The sequence below is a fragment of the Sylvia atricapilla genome, chromosome 4 (genome assembly GCF_009819655.1).
Source record: "Sylvia atricapilla isolate bSylAtr1 chromosome 4, bSylAtr1.pri, whole genome shotgun sequence".
Taxonomy (NCBI): Eukaryota; Metazoa; Chordata; class Aves; order Passeriformes; family Sylviidae; genus Sylvia; species Sylvia atricapilla.
The window spans coordinates 61,822,245-61,835,471 of NC_089143.1; the positions used below are offsets into that span (position 1 = coordinate 61,822,245).

The 13,227-nt window shown below is 38.7% G+C and overlaps 1 protein-coding gene across 3 annotated transcripts in view; it reads right to left on the bottom strand.

Annotated features, from left to right (window-relative positions):
* MAPK10 (mitogen-activated protein kinase 10) overlaps positions 1 to 13,227 on the bottom strand; it is a 141,967-nt gene that overhangs the window by 82,663 nt on the left and 46,077 nt on the right. For all 3 annotated transcript variants that reach the window (XM_066318152.1, XM_066318153.1, XM_066318155.1), the window contains exon 2: positions 9,304 to 9,460. The gene's annotated coding sequence lies outside the window, so the exon portion shown is untranslated. The remainder of the gene's footprint in view (positions 1 to 9,303; positions 9,461 to 13,227) is intronic.

Consider the following 13,227-nt stretch of genomic DNA (forward strand, 5'->3'; position numbering starts at 1 on the left):
AATAAAATATTGAGGTAACTGTCTCAGCACAGCTGAACGAAAAATACTGCCCTCTCAGAAATTTGTTTTTCTCTATTAAAAAAAGAAAATCAATATAAAGCTGTTCCTTAGATAAATGTCAGTGGCAAAGATGCCTCAAGGTATGCACTGAATCACATAAAAACTATTTTTAATACACTCCCAAGTCAACCTCCAAACCTAATTCAAAATCAGTTACATTTGCCTTCAACACAGATGTCCCTGGCACTTTATGACTGGTGAAAATGACCTATATTTTATGGAATGCATAGAGAAAAATACTTAATTACTGTCTGCATCAAGCAGCACCAAGAAAATTATTAGATTTGAATAAGACATAATACATTACGTTTGAATGCTTTGGAATTAATTTCTGATTAATTGAACTGTATGCCATTGGATCTCATTCTTACAAGCTGCTCTGTTACACATGTTAACTGCTCCATTAATGAAGGTTGCTTGTGAAAAGAATTAATATCCCAGCCAAAAGCAAAATTCTAACTTTGGGACAAATGTATGAAAGGCCAGGGCACTTAGATCCTGTTATAGATTCTGTTTCAGGGTACCTTAATTATGTGGCACTGTAGTAAACAGCAATTTCTGTCAGTTTCATACAATTTAGGGGAAAAATTAACAGATTTGGTCACTTAAGAGGAAAAAAATATGCAACCAAAATAATATTTAGCCATGTGTTTACTTATTTGATAAAAAAATGTATTACTTTCTACCAATGCTCATCTTTCCTGTATCAAAGTATGCATGATGGAGATATGAAAAGCTGTTCAGGACTGTGGAATAACTTGCTCAGCTGCAACGTCTGTATTTATCATGACGATTTTAAAAGGGCTGTGTAATTGGTCCCTGAACTGAGCCAACTAGTTCACACCTCAAGGTTATTCAGGAACAGAGCCAAAAAATCACTCACCTTGGAAGGGACCTTAGGACACCTACACTCCAAACTTTCTAATCAAAACATGGACAGTTGCTTCATTTATTTGCAAAGTTAGGGTGCTGAATCCCTGCCTTGGTTTGTATTTACATATTAATACAGTGGCCACACAACTAAAACACTCTCACTCTAAAAAAAGTAAGAAGCTTAGTTATGGAGAGCAAGGCTGCAATCCATGAGCAGATTACACTGTAAATTCTGCAGCTACAAAACAGCTTATTTCTCAGACAACTAAAATACAGATTCATTTGCTTCTGAAAAGCTTTTCCCCCTTCTAAGCTTTAACATTTGCAAATTTTAATTACTCCCATAACAAAACATTACTAAAACAACTCATCTCCGGGATGCAAGCAGGATTTTATCACAAAATATCTGCAAGCTGTTAATATAAAATGGCAGTTACATATTGTTTTACAAAACACACAAGATACTTTGATACTTTTTGGCTCCTTTTGATTAAAACCTGGAAGTATATGAGAAAAAAAAAATTCTCAATGGAGTAAGAAAATACCCTCTGTTTCTGATGATCAATAGCTGACTGGAAAGAACAGCTTCTCTACTGCTGGACTGTAGCCAGTCACCTATGCTGCTGTTGTTGAGAACGTGCCATGCTAATGTAGAATGGCTAAAGAAAGAAATTCCCCTTGCATTTACAGATACAAACCCAGCAAAAGTGAGTGCTTTCTTGCTCCAGTCCAGCTGTAGATAATGCTGGGTAAAAGTTCTTCAAAGCCTAAGGGATAATAATGATAACTCTTTATGCGCTGAATATGATTAAAGTTCCAGAGCATCACTAAACAATGGGAGATGAACTATTTAAAGAAAGCATGTCAGCTGCTGCCAAGGGGTGTTGCTGCAAGTGCCATTTGCTTTACTGTATGCAAAACCAGAAATACAGTAGGTGATTAATGCATAAATACAGAATCATGAAGGCTATTGTTAGTTTCCTATTATACAGATAACTGCAAACTAGCACGTTAGGAAAAAAAATTTACAGTTTTGTGAACTTGGACTGGATAGGTAAGGAGTGATCAAAACCAAGTCATGTTCCTTTTAGTTTCTTATAAAAAAGTAAAACAAGGAAATGCACGTTAAAACACAAAAGATAATTGCCACAAGAAAGTAATTTCTTTTCTTTGGTCCCCTTTGTTCTGTAGCATTCAAACAAAGTGACTTTGATAAAGTCAGGGGATAGGAATTTCTTCGATAAGGAGAAAAAGGAGCCAAAGAGGCAAAGCCTGCAATTTTCTAGACAAACGGTTTGGGAAAAGAAAAAGCAGAAACCAAAACAGGCTATTTCATAATTCCTCCCTCCTCATTGCCTCTAAGACACAGAGACACTAGCTCATACATCTTTCTGACTGCAGGGAAAGTCTCCCTGCTACGAGTAAACAACAATTTGGAATTGATTTTTCCAGGCAGAGGCCTGCAGCAGCACTTCAAAGCTTGGGTGCCTCAGAGTTGCACAGAAATGCTGTAACTGATTAAAGCACAGCTGAGGCACAGACGTTTTAGACAAACAGGTGACTCTGCCTCTCCAATTCTTGGGTTGCTGAGGAAAGCTTTCAGAAATATTTGACTCTGCTGAGGAACAAATGTTCAGAGACAAGGATAAAAGTCTTTCAAAACCTGCACAAACATGCAAGGTCCAACACCTCGTATGAAATCGAGATTTTCACAGGTACTGAATGGAGCTCAGATGTGACACGACATTAGAAACCCTATTCTTTCTTGTATCCCAGCTCCCCTAAGAGCTGGGAGAAGGGGCAAACAGCAACGGCTATGGGTATCTGGCCTAGTAAGGAAAGGGGCTACAGACAATAAAGGAACAAGCTTAATTTACCTGGCTACACCAGATGGATTGAAGAGTTCTCTCCTCTCCCCTAAAACACTTCCATTAATTAATAAGGTGAGGTATACCCTAGCAAGAACAAGCTGAATATCCTTGAGACAGTTTTTGCCACCAGAACCCTGAGGTGAGTAATGCAAGGAAGCACTAGGGAAAGAAAGACCAAAGGAAAACTGAAATTACAAACTTATGCATTACTTTGAAAGAATTTGGACTGGACTACCCAAGATGAGTATCACAAAGTACGTCGAAATGAAAAGGGTAAACACATATTTTACACGAATACTTATATTAAAGAATTTAAGAAGTACAAGTACACAACTCTATCCTACTTTTGACTCCCTAAATGTAAATGCAGGAATAATTCTCAGGCTCTTCCTTTTAGAACTTTCTTATGTAATTTTTAAAAGGCTATGATTTTGGCTTCTTTTTCAGCTGTGACTCAACTACCAGAGCTCCTCCACAGCTAGAAACCTTCTGATGTCCAAAGTGCCAAGCTTTCCTTAGGCTCACAAGAAAACAGCAAAATAAACACTCTTCATCTTGTCCTGCCTTCCACACTTGATTAATTCTGTTCCCTATAAATCATGAACCCATCTGCCTGATACCCATCCCAGTCAGACTACAAGCTTGGAGTGTACAATCCCTGCACATGCTGCAAAGCTTCGTGCACACAGGCTAGCAGGTCAGTAGCAATAACAATCACACCCCTCACATGTGTTCATAATGCTCATGGTCATCTGGAGAAGACAAAGCTCTTAAGGGAGATATAAACCCAAATGCCCTTTTTGTTCCAGGAAAATCCCAACCATTTAGTGTGTGCGCCCAAGGCATAAATGCTTCCTAGAGCTCCCATGGGGACAGTGCAGCTTTGCATTAGTCTCAGTGGACACCCATGCTCATAAAGCATAACACAGCCCTTGCACAATCCATCTGGAGCACTGGCATTCACTGTACTAAACTACAAATGTAAACATGATAGAAAAAAAAAAAAAAAGTAGAACTCGGTCATATGCCAGAGTTCTAGAGTTTGGGATTAAGGGCTTTACCATGTTGGGGGTTTTTTTGGAGGGATGGTGTCAGCTTTTATGGAGGGCTCAGCAGGGGATCGTTTTCTGTCTCTGAAACATCTGCTGGTCACTAAAATCCCAATTACACTTAGCTCTTTTCTTGCAGCAAGCAAGGAATTATGCACCACAAGAAGGCAACTGCAGTTTGAGTGAGTCACGGACCAGGAAATGTAAGGGTGACTGCAGTCACCTCCCAGTGCTTTTATACTTCAAGGACAAATGTAAAGCCTCCTGAACTAGGCAGAAGCTACAGCACCTTGCTTCAACTCTGTTGCTGTCTTCTAGACTTCTAAGCTGGCATGAAATATTATCACAAACTTGTATACATAAAATAAATGAATATATAAAATATATGCATACATTTTCTTGTTTTCTTGAACCTAGCAAAGGCCACACGTCCAGAAAGCACAACCAGCCAGCTCTGCTGCCTGCTTTTCAGTGCCAAGCTGAAAACACTCCACTGAAAGACGTTAATTCCCTGTATCATGAGTTAGTTTGAGCCCGCTTCCTAAAGGAGAACAGATGCTCAGAGAATCAGATATGACTGGCCCTAAGTGTTTTCCAATAACATTTCCAGCTCCCATAGACACAAAACATAAGATAAATCAACTTAAATCCAACTGACCTGATATCACTTGCAAAGAATTATCCCACTGTAAAACAGCTGATTGATTTTTCTTCTCGATTTCAAAATGGTACCATGAGCTACTGCAACACGCAATGAATGCCACAAATCTCCTCTGCACAAAAATGACTCTCAATCCACGAAAAACAGCTGAATTTAGACAAGAAATTTTCTTTACAGCCTCCTGTAGACTACAGGATAGCTTTCACACCCTGTGCTACATAAAAGCTTTGCAATAATGCGCATAGTAAATGTATTTCCAAGGTAATTGACTGTTCACTGCAAACCTGGTGAGAAAACCACACATTTTAGACCTTTCCCCTCTCCAGGTATAATGCACCATGCAAAAGTAGGATATAGATGTTCTACAAAAATAGGTTCCTTTGTAAAGACCTCAGGAGTTCCTCCACACGCATTTGAAAGATAATAAAACAAAGACACTAGAAAATAAATTGTATGTTCATTCAGTCAGGTGAATAGTGGCTTGGTTGCCTGGCCTTAATCCACCTACTGAAAATTAATATAAATAAGAAAGGTCAAATTCCTAAACAAAACTAAAGTTAAGGAAGATTGTGTTTCTGTCAAGGAAGACTTAAGAGAAACCCTTCCTTGTTTCCCAGAAACCAAGGAAAAAAAATCCATTTTTGCTTGCATAGCTAAGTGCTTTCCTTTTTGCATTTCCTTTTTGAATCCAAACATATTGGAGTAGAAATGAGCAGCTGAATAAACTGATACATTTCTCTGTGAAATCTTGTATTCTTATAATCTCTCTTTCCTTAACTTTTTTTTTTTTTCCCACAGCACATTTCTGGGTTTTGGTGTGAAATCAAACGGATACATGAATAATAACAGATTTCATGTTCTTCTGAATGACAGGGAGTTTTAACTTAGGCTGGGCAGAGATTTGTGAATGATGATGGGATACAGGAAAAGGAACATGACATTTCTCAAGCAGAATGAGCTTTTAAAGCCCTTGTAAGTGTGGTTATAAAAGTAACCATGCTCCTACCTCTCTTCATGAGTACAAAGACTCTCTATCAGTTATTCTGTGACCCCCCTGATCCTCTTTGTCCTCAATACTCTGTTCTTTAGGGCATGACAAAAAAGAAGCTTAGATTTTGTGTAATTTAAGTACCTACAACTACCCACACACAAGCTGGAGCCCTAAAAACAAACAAAAGATAAAATCTTACACCAGATTCAGGCCCCACAAGAAGGTGTTTTACAATACTGAAGGTTTTCTTAACATTTTATTTTAATCTCAATAGCTCATCAGCTTGGGTAACAATCTTGCAAAATGCATTGTTTACCAAAGCAGATGCTACTTCCACAATATATTTTGTTTTTACATCTTTCCTTTGGTTTTTGTTTGAGGTCTGAAGGGGTTTGTTTAGGTTTTAGTTTTGGCTAACACTAAAAGAGTCTTCTGGCATTTTTTGGCCCCAGCTGACCACCATGAATAAATCTGAATAAAAGTAGAGTTCTAAATGTATACCACAGCTTTATATAGCCATAATGCATTCACTGAATAAAAATTCATCTTTACTTATGCCTGTTTGCACTATGAAAATATCTTTAATATAATAAATAAATAAGAACTGGCCAGACTGGTCACTACAAAATGCTTGAAATCTGGTTAACTATCACTGCTATTTTCTTGTTCCAAACTCTATATTTGGCTGCCATTTGTTACCTAACAAACCCTTCTGTGAGTTGTACCAGCACAGTTTCAGCCCTCCTGCCTTACAACAGAGCACATCTGAAAGGTGCCACACTGAACCACTGCAATTCCAGTGAAGGTGACTGTCAACACACTTTAAACTGGACAGCCTGAGACAGCTCCTGTCCTGCAGCGTCTCAGGGTAAACTCTGCCATTTCTGCAGACATTGCTAAGCAGGATGGAAGATTTAGCTTTTTTTTTTTTTTTTTTTTTTTTTTTTTTTTTTTTTTTTTTTACCCCTAATGGTATAAAGCTTGTCTGTTTGTCCTTCAACATTGAATCAGTTTTGGAAGTGTGATTAATCAGGAGCAAGAAACACAGAGGAAATCAGGTTTTAGTAGTTCATTTGAGTGAATTTACGTGCATCTTGTCCTCTATGATATTTAATGAGTCCAACAAATTCACTGCAGTAGACGTCTCATGAGGCACAATGTAATAAAAACATTTCATCCCTGATTTACAGAAAAGGGGTGAAAACTGAAGGCAGGCATTTTATACCATTATTGATTTTCCACAAGTATACATAGATACGTGCATTATACAAATATAAACAAAACTGTTCAGACACTTTCCAAAACTGAAACTCAATCAGCAGAAATGCCACTTATTGACCTCAACAGAGCAGCAAGGAAAATGCTGCCCTGTTCTCCTTCCCATGACTCTGGCCTGTTTCTCTAAATTACTGGGCCAAACCTCTGCAATAAAGAAGCATCACTATTAATCCCTTGTGCCAGCTGTCTTTACTTTGCTCACACAGGGGCTCAGTGCCCCATGCCATGTAATTTAAATGAAACACATTATCTGAAAGAACAAGAGGGAATCATTTCAGCAGATTACTCTCAGTTGCAACTGATCCTACCTGAGACCTACCCAAAAACTGTGTTTGATTTCAGTTTCCTGTCACAATCTCTCAAACTCTCCGAGTAACAGCAACATTTTATCTGCAGGTAGCATGTCTTCATAATTTACAGCTGAAGATACTAACTTTGAAAAAAGGAAGAGTCAAGAATGTTGGTATTTTCTGACCATTTAAATTTGTGTCTCAATAACACCAAAAAGTTCTAAACTGAATGGAACAGGTTTGGCAGACTAGATATGTGAAATAGATACATTTTGTGAATGACAGGATGTCAGTATCCGGAATAGCATGTTGAAAATGTTCCTGTGCTGAAGTGTGCTGTTCATCCTCAGTTCTAAGACATAAAGAATTTGCACTGCTTCTGCACATTTTAAAATATTCTGAGCCATGTATGATAAGAACTTCAGTGTTTTTTTACACCTAAGCTATGTAAATACTGACTTGGAAATGTAAACCTTGTACATCTAGTCAACAGAGACTATGGTCTCAGAGAAGAGACTCATTTTGTTTTCTATGAAGTACATAGAAATTACCAAAAATGTTCAGGGAATTACTTCTGAGGAGGCATGGAGCCTGCATGCTTCAGCCTTAATCCTTCTGTCTTTAGCCATAAACTGCCAACTCCACCATGTCAGTGACTTCTTGCTGGGAATGTTAGAGAACCCTGGTCCTGAGCAAGGTTTCACTAGACACAAAATGAAAAGGGAATAAAGGGGTTTTTTTCTTGTATTAATCTAGTCTGAACATGGAAGTCTTAGTAAGCTCAGCTTGGGCCTGTCTTGCATTTTGAGTTGCCATCAACTCCTCCACAACACAAATTCATGAGTAGTTCTGTCTCTTCTCTAACCTCTGATAGCGAGGTATAAAGAGGCCTCAGTATTATCATGACAATGCTGTTATCATCAAAATTAATCCTGGTACAGACTCTGGACCGGTGTTCCCAAGCTGACTTGAGAGGGATAACAGGCAGAAGAGCTGAAGCAGCATCAACACCTCCTCCCCAGCAACAGCAAAGCACTGTTTAATGGCAGGTCATCTTAACATGACATACTGGAGACCCAGAAACGGAAATAGAGTCATTAAGTTTGGAAAAAAGCTTTTAACTCAAACATTAAAATCCTCATTTATTCCAATTTCCCCTGCATTCACTTAAGAAGCAGACAACAGTTGTACCTCCAGTAGCATCGGTTCCTAGGAAACTGAGTTTACCCAGTCACATCCTATCACGAATATAATTGACTATGTTAGAAACCACAAAGAAAAAAACAAGTTAAACTAAGTAAACTGGTCACCAAGGGGGGAAAGAAAAAAAAAAAAAGCAGGCTACATAAGATACAAGAATGCTTTGTGATTTTCTGCAGCTGTTCTCAGCATTGCTTAGCAAATTAATTTAACACAGAATGTCATCCAGAATTATCTTTAGTCCTTCTCAGTGTTTTACCACATTATAACAATTAATCATCTTTTATTAGTTCATGGGCACTCAAAGATGACCTAAGAACAGTCACATTGAACTGGGTACTGCTAACTCATCTTTTATATTAACACTTACACTATTATTCTACTTAATACTTCACATCCATACTACAGAGAGAATTTTACAAGTGTATTGAGACCTTGATTTTGGAAAAAAACCAAAAGGCCTAAAGGGAATATGAGCATGTGCAATATTCTCTGGATCATAGAGGTAAATATGTGCATAAGGCTTTGCTTAGGATCCCCAGCTGCACAGTCATTCTTAAAGAAGAGAAATAATATTAGGATTAGATTTAGGGTGAAACTTCACTGTACGATATGCACCTAAATCAGTCAGGTCTACCTCCCCACACTGTCCAGACTTAGTCATCTATACCTCATTTTCACTCAGTATTTTTTCCAGGATTTATTGACTGGGTAAATCAAAACCTGCTCTGTCATAACACATACAGGCGTTTTTCATAAATGAATCTACGGTCACAACCAGTTCTCCCTCAGAGGAGGGCACACTAAAAACAATGTCTAAAACCAACAAACAGAACACCTTTAGGAAGTGTTTCTTTTCCTGCACTCATTTTGTTCCTATTACTTTACATGCAATTTTTACAGTATGCTCATCACAGCCTAATACAAACATTTCACAAACACATAGCAAGTAGTCACCTTATTTTACAGGCTATTTTCCTTTTTATTACGCTTTTTTTCATCAGAAATGAGGTGGCCTTAGATGCCTTACCAGGGATAGGATAGTCTGACAGCGAAGTTTTACATTTTGTCCAGGTGACACACTTGTAATTGTTCTGAGGTCTTCCTGGGGAGAGCTGCAAATCTGGGGACCACTGCTCAACAAACGCGGTCTGTCGAAGTTTCACCTCTGTCCCAGTGGAAGACAGCTGTCAAAGGAGTTAAAGACAGGCAGGGTTAAGGAAGCCTGAGCTGGTCTGATTTGGGACAGTTTAGCTCATTTGGGAACTGTTTGCTCCATTTTACCATGCTCCAAGTCAAAACAGCACAGATACCATCTGCACCATTTTCTCTCATTAGAGTAATCGGTTTTTTTAAACCCTTTGCAGCCTTTCTGAAGTCCTCTCACACACTGCCATAGTCTGTTGGATTAACAAAAGCCTGGAGGTCACTATGATGCCTTGTGATAGTCAGATACTGTGATACCTGTCACTGGCAGAGAACATTTCTGTTGCTGTGGACCTTTAGGTATAGAGAACTCTTCAAAAGGCAAATAAACAAGAAATACATTATTCCTTAAATGTGCCATTAGACAAGTGTAAGGAGTTCACATCCTGCCTCTTCTTTCTGCACAGACTTGAAGGATTATGTGAAAAGGACAACTCCTGATCTGGAGAAATAAAGAAACTTTACAGGGGGAGGTAAATTAAAACAGCCAGAACATCAGTGTTGAAGTAATCAGGAGTAGAAATTTAAGGGAGGAAATCAATAAAATCTTATCAGCTGCATATATCTGTGAGGAGAGAGTACATTAGAAAGACGTATTGCTGTCCACTCTTTAAGAATAATACTGACACTTCAATTTCTACCAAACTCATGAAATTACAAGAGCTGTTTACCAACCCACTTGCGAACTACACATTTCCATCCTTCTCTCTTGCCATGCTGTCCTGAGCAACTCTAACAGCTCTCATAATCTAGAGGATGGGGGAGGGAGGACAAGGGCAATCAATAGCCTTGCAGCTTTCTCCCATTTGCTCATTCTACAGGAGGCTTAAATGTCACTTTCACGGACGACTTGGCAAAACACACACTTCAGACCATCACAGGGCACATTTACCTCCAGGTGTCCTTAGGTTCCTACAAAGGTTTGTACTATGTGCCACATCTGATTTAGGATACAAACTTCAAAAGGAGCAAACAGCTGCTTGAGGCCTTTAAGACACCCTTAAATGACAGTGAAAAACAGGATTTGTACATTCAAGAGCTTCTGTATCTTCAAAAAAACAGTACTTTCTACACAGTCATGCACCAGTAAAAGCCCATGCCATAAACTACTGTGCAAACTCAAGAGCAGAAGATCAATAACCTTTCCTTTCCTTTTTTCCCCCCTTTCAAGTTATTTTAGCACTATTTTCAGTTAGATTCTGATATTCCTGATAACAGCACTATAAAAACACACTGCTGAGGAAGACACCAGTAAATTATCCAATCTATATTCCTGCCCTACAGCAGGATCAACTGTAATTATTTCTGACAGATATTTTCATAACTTGTTCTTCACAATGAAACATGCCCTTGCAATTTGCATTACAGTCAGTGGAGAATTCCTGTTTACAAAGAATAAATCTATAGCATCAGAAGAAGAGTGCTCAGCAGTATGCAAGGCTCACAAAGATATGCAAGAATTCAGAGCCAATTTATATACCAATTTAATTGCTGGTAGAAAGGTTAATCAGGGTTATGACCACTCCCATGATGTTTTCCTCCAGAAAGTTTGAGAGTTTTAGCTGTTAATGAAGATCCTGTGTGTTTAGTATCCTCTTGTGTCAGCTGCTTTACACATGCCAAATACCATCTTGAACAGCCACTGCATTTGAATTACAATAATCTGATGAAACAGGTCTAATCAACCTGACCAGAAGAGCTCAATGAAGTTTTATCATTTGCCTCTATTTCTTTTACAGTGTGTATTACTATAATAAGTGTAGCTCCTTCTTCTCTGTATAATCCAAACAATGCCCAAAAGCTGCTCAATTAAAATGGTGGTGGTTGACTTTAAACAGACGTTCCTACCACAAAGATACACCAAAAGACAAAAAAAATTATATTTGTGGGTTACTCTCCCCACATTATTGCAGAACAACCTAGCCTGTAAGCTGTAAAACGGCCCACTCTTCTATGAGACATACATTCATCTGTCATATAGTAGAACATACTTTCTCCCAAATCAACAGCCCTGTACTACCAATCAAACAATCTTATTGGGTTGCAGAAAGGGCATAAGCTCTGGACTAAACTTAACATTCCGGTGAAGTTCAGAAATTAAGTCTATCTTATTTAGTAGAATTGTCTTCAGCCATAAAGAACCAGGCAGCATTTGTTGTCAAACTGACATCTGAAGGTGAAACTCTGAGCACAAAGTGCAAAGTTTGGGATTTTGCAGGGTTAGGGTTTTTTTGGTACACGGAGCATACCTGCAGTCCTTGAATGGTTAAAGGGGATCATCAGATCTTTTACTAGTCCAGCCAGCATGAGCTGTTCAATAGCTAATCACTTCTGAACAACATGCAACCAGGATGTAAAAAATAAATCTCTATCCTATTGTTAAGCAGGATGCAGCTTATCGGTCCATATGTTGAAAGAGATGTACAAATGAAATTCACAGCAGCAGCAATAATGAATTGGATGTTTAAAAAGCAAGATGGATGCCTCCAATTCTCAACCAGAAAGGCACGTTACATCAGTCACAGAAAGATGTTTCCATTTCCAAGACCTTTTAGTGCATTCATGCCTAGTCCCAGCTGCATTTCAATGAAGATAAAAATAAAATTACTTCTGCACTACACCAGCTCCACAGTAGAAGCACTTCCATGCCTAGGAACGGAAGGGACAACTCCTGAGCCAGAACTTCTCAGAGATGTACAGAGTCAGCAGGGCACAAAGCAGCTGTCACTGCAGACAGGATGGAAACTGGATGTGCAGGAATTCTGCTTTGAGTTGGAAGAGGAGAAGGGAAAAAGGGGAAAAGGTATGTGGCCTGTGCAAGTCCACAAAATTTATCACAAGTCTTCCTGAGATTAATTTCAAGTCTCTAATGGGAAGGCCAACACTACCAGCAAAGAAACAGAGTTCTGTTGCAATTCTAAAGGATGTCAGCAAAAGAAATGTTTCAATTATTTGCTTAAATCCATAGCACGGTGTAGGCCTTCCACCTTCAATGTGTAATGTCCTGCAAAGGACATGATCCACTGCCCAGCATGACCAGTCCTTCTATGTCTATTACAGCTATTGCTGACAAGTCTTACCATGGTATCAGGAAGTCCAATGTTTGTTGCTTTTCTCAAAGCTTCAGATTAAGGATTTGATCTTTCATTTAAAAGATGTTTCTCTCCCTCATAGTTGCAGAAAGGCAGCAAAGAACATATTCAATAGCCTCAGAAGGTCAAATAAGAAAGATCATGCCAAGATTTTTCATTTAAAAACAAATGACCCAGTAATTTCTTGTAACTTCAACTCATGATTTCTGAGTACACGGAGACAAAATCCCACTTTGCAAATGAAAGGCAGACCTAGGCATGAGCTCATTCAACCAACGTGTAGCCACATATTCAGATAGTTTCTTGTCTTGAAAAGATGCCTTCCTCTAACACCAGTCTTTAAAGGAAACTCTAACAGTTCCTGCAGTGGGAGGAAAAGCAGGTTCATTGGTGAGTGGTGTCAGTCACTGCTAATGAAGGCTGAAACACAATACAAGAGTTAAGAGTCCAAGCAAAGGCACACCAGCAGGATGGACAATTAATCTGCTGAGAGAAATTACCACTGACATAAAATTCTGCAGCATTGACTGAGGGTCAGCTTGGTGTAATGCAGAGCCAAAACACAGACAATATCTCATCTACACTGTGACCATGAGCACTGCACAGCAAACATTTTTTAAAATCTTGTCAGTGTATAAATCTACTGGAACCTTATG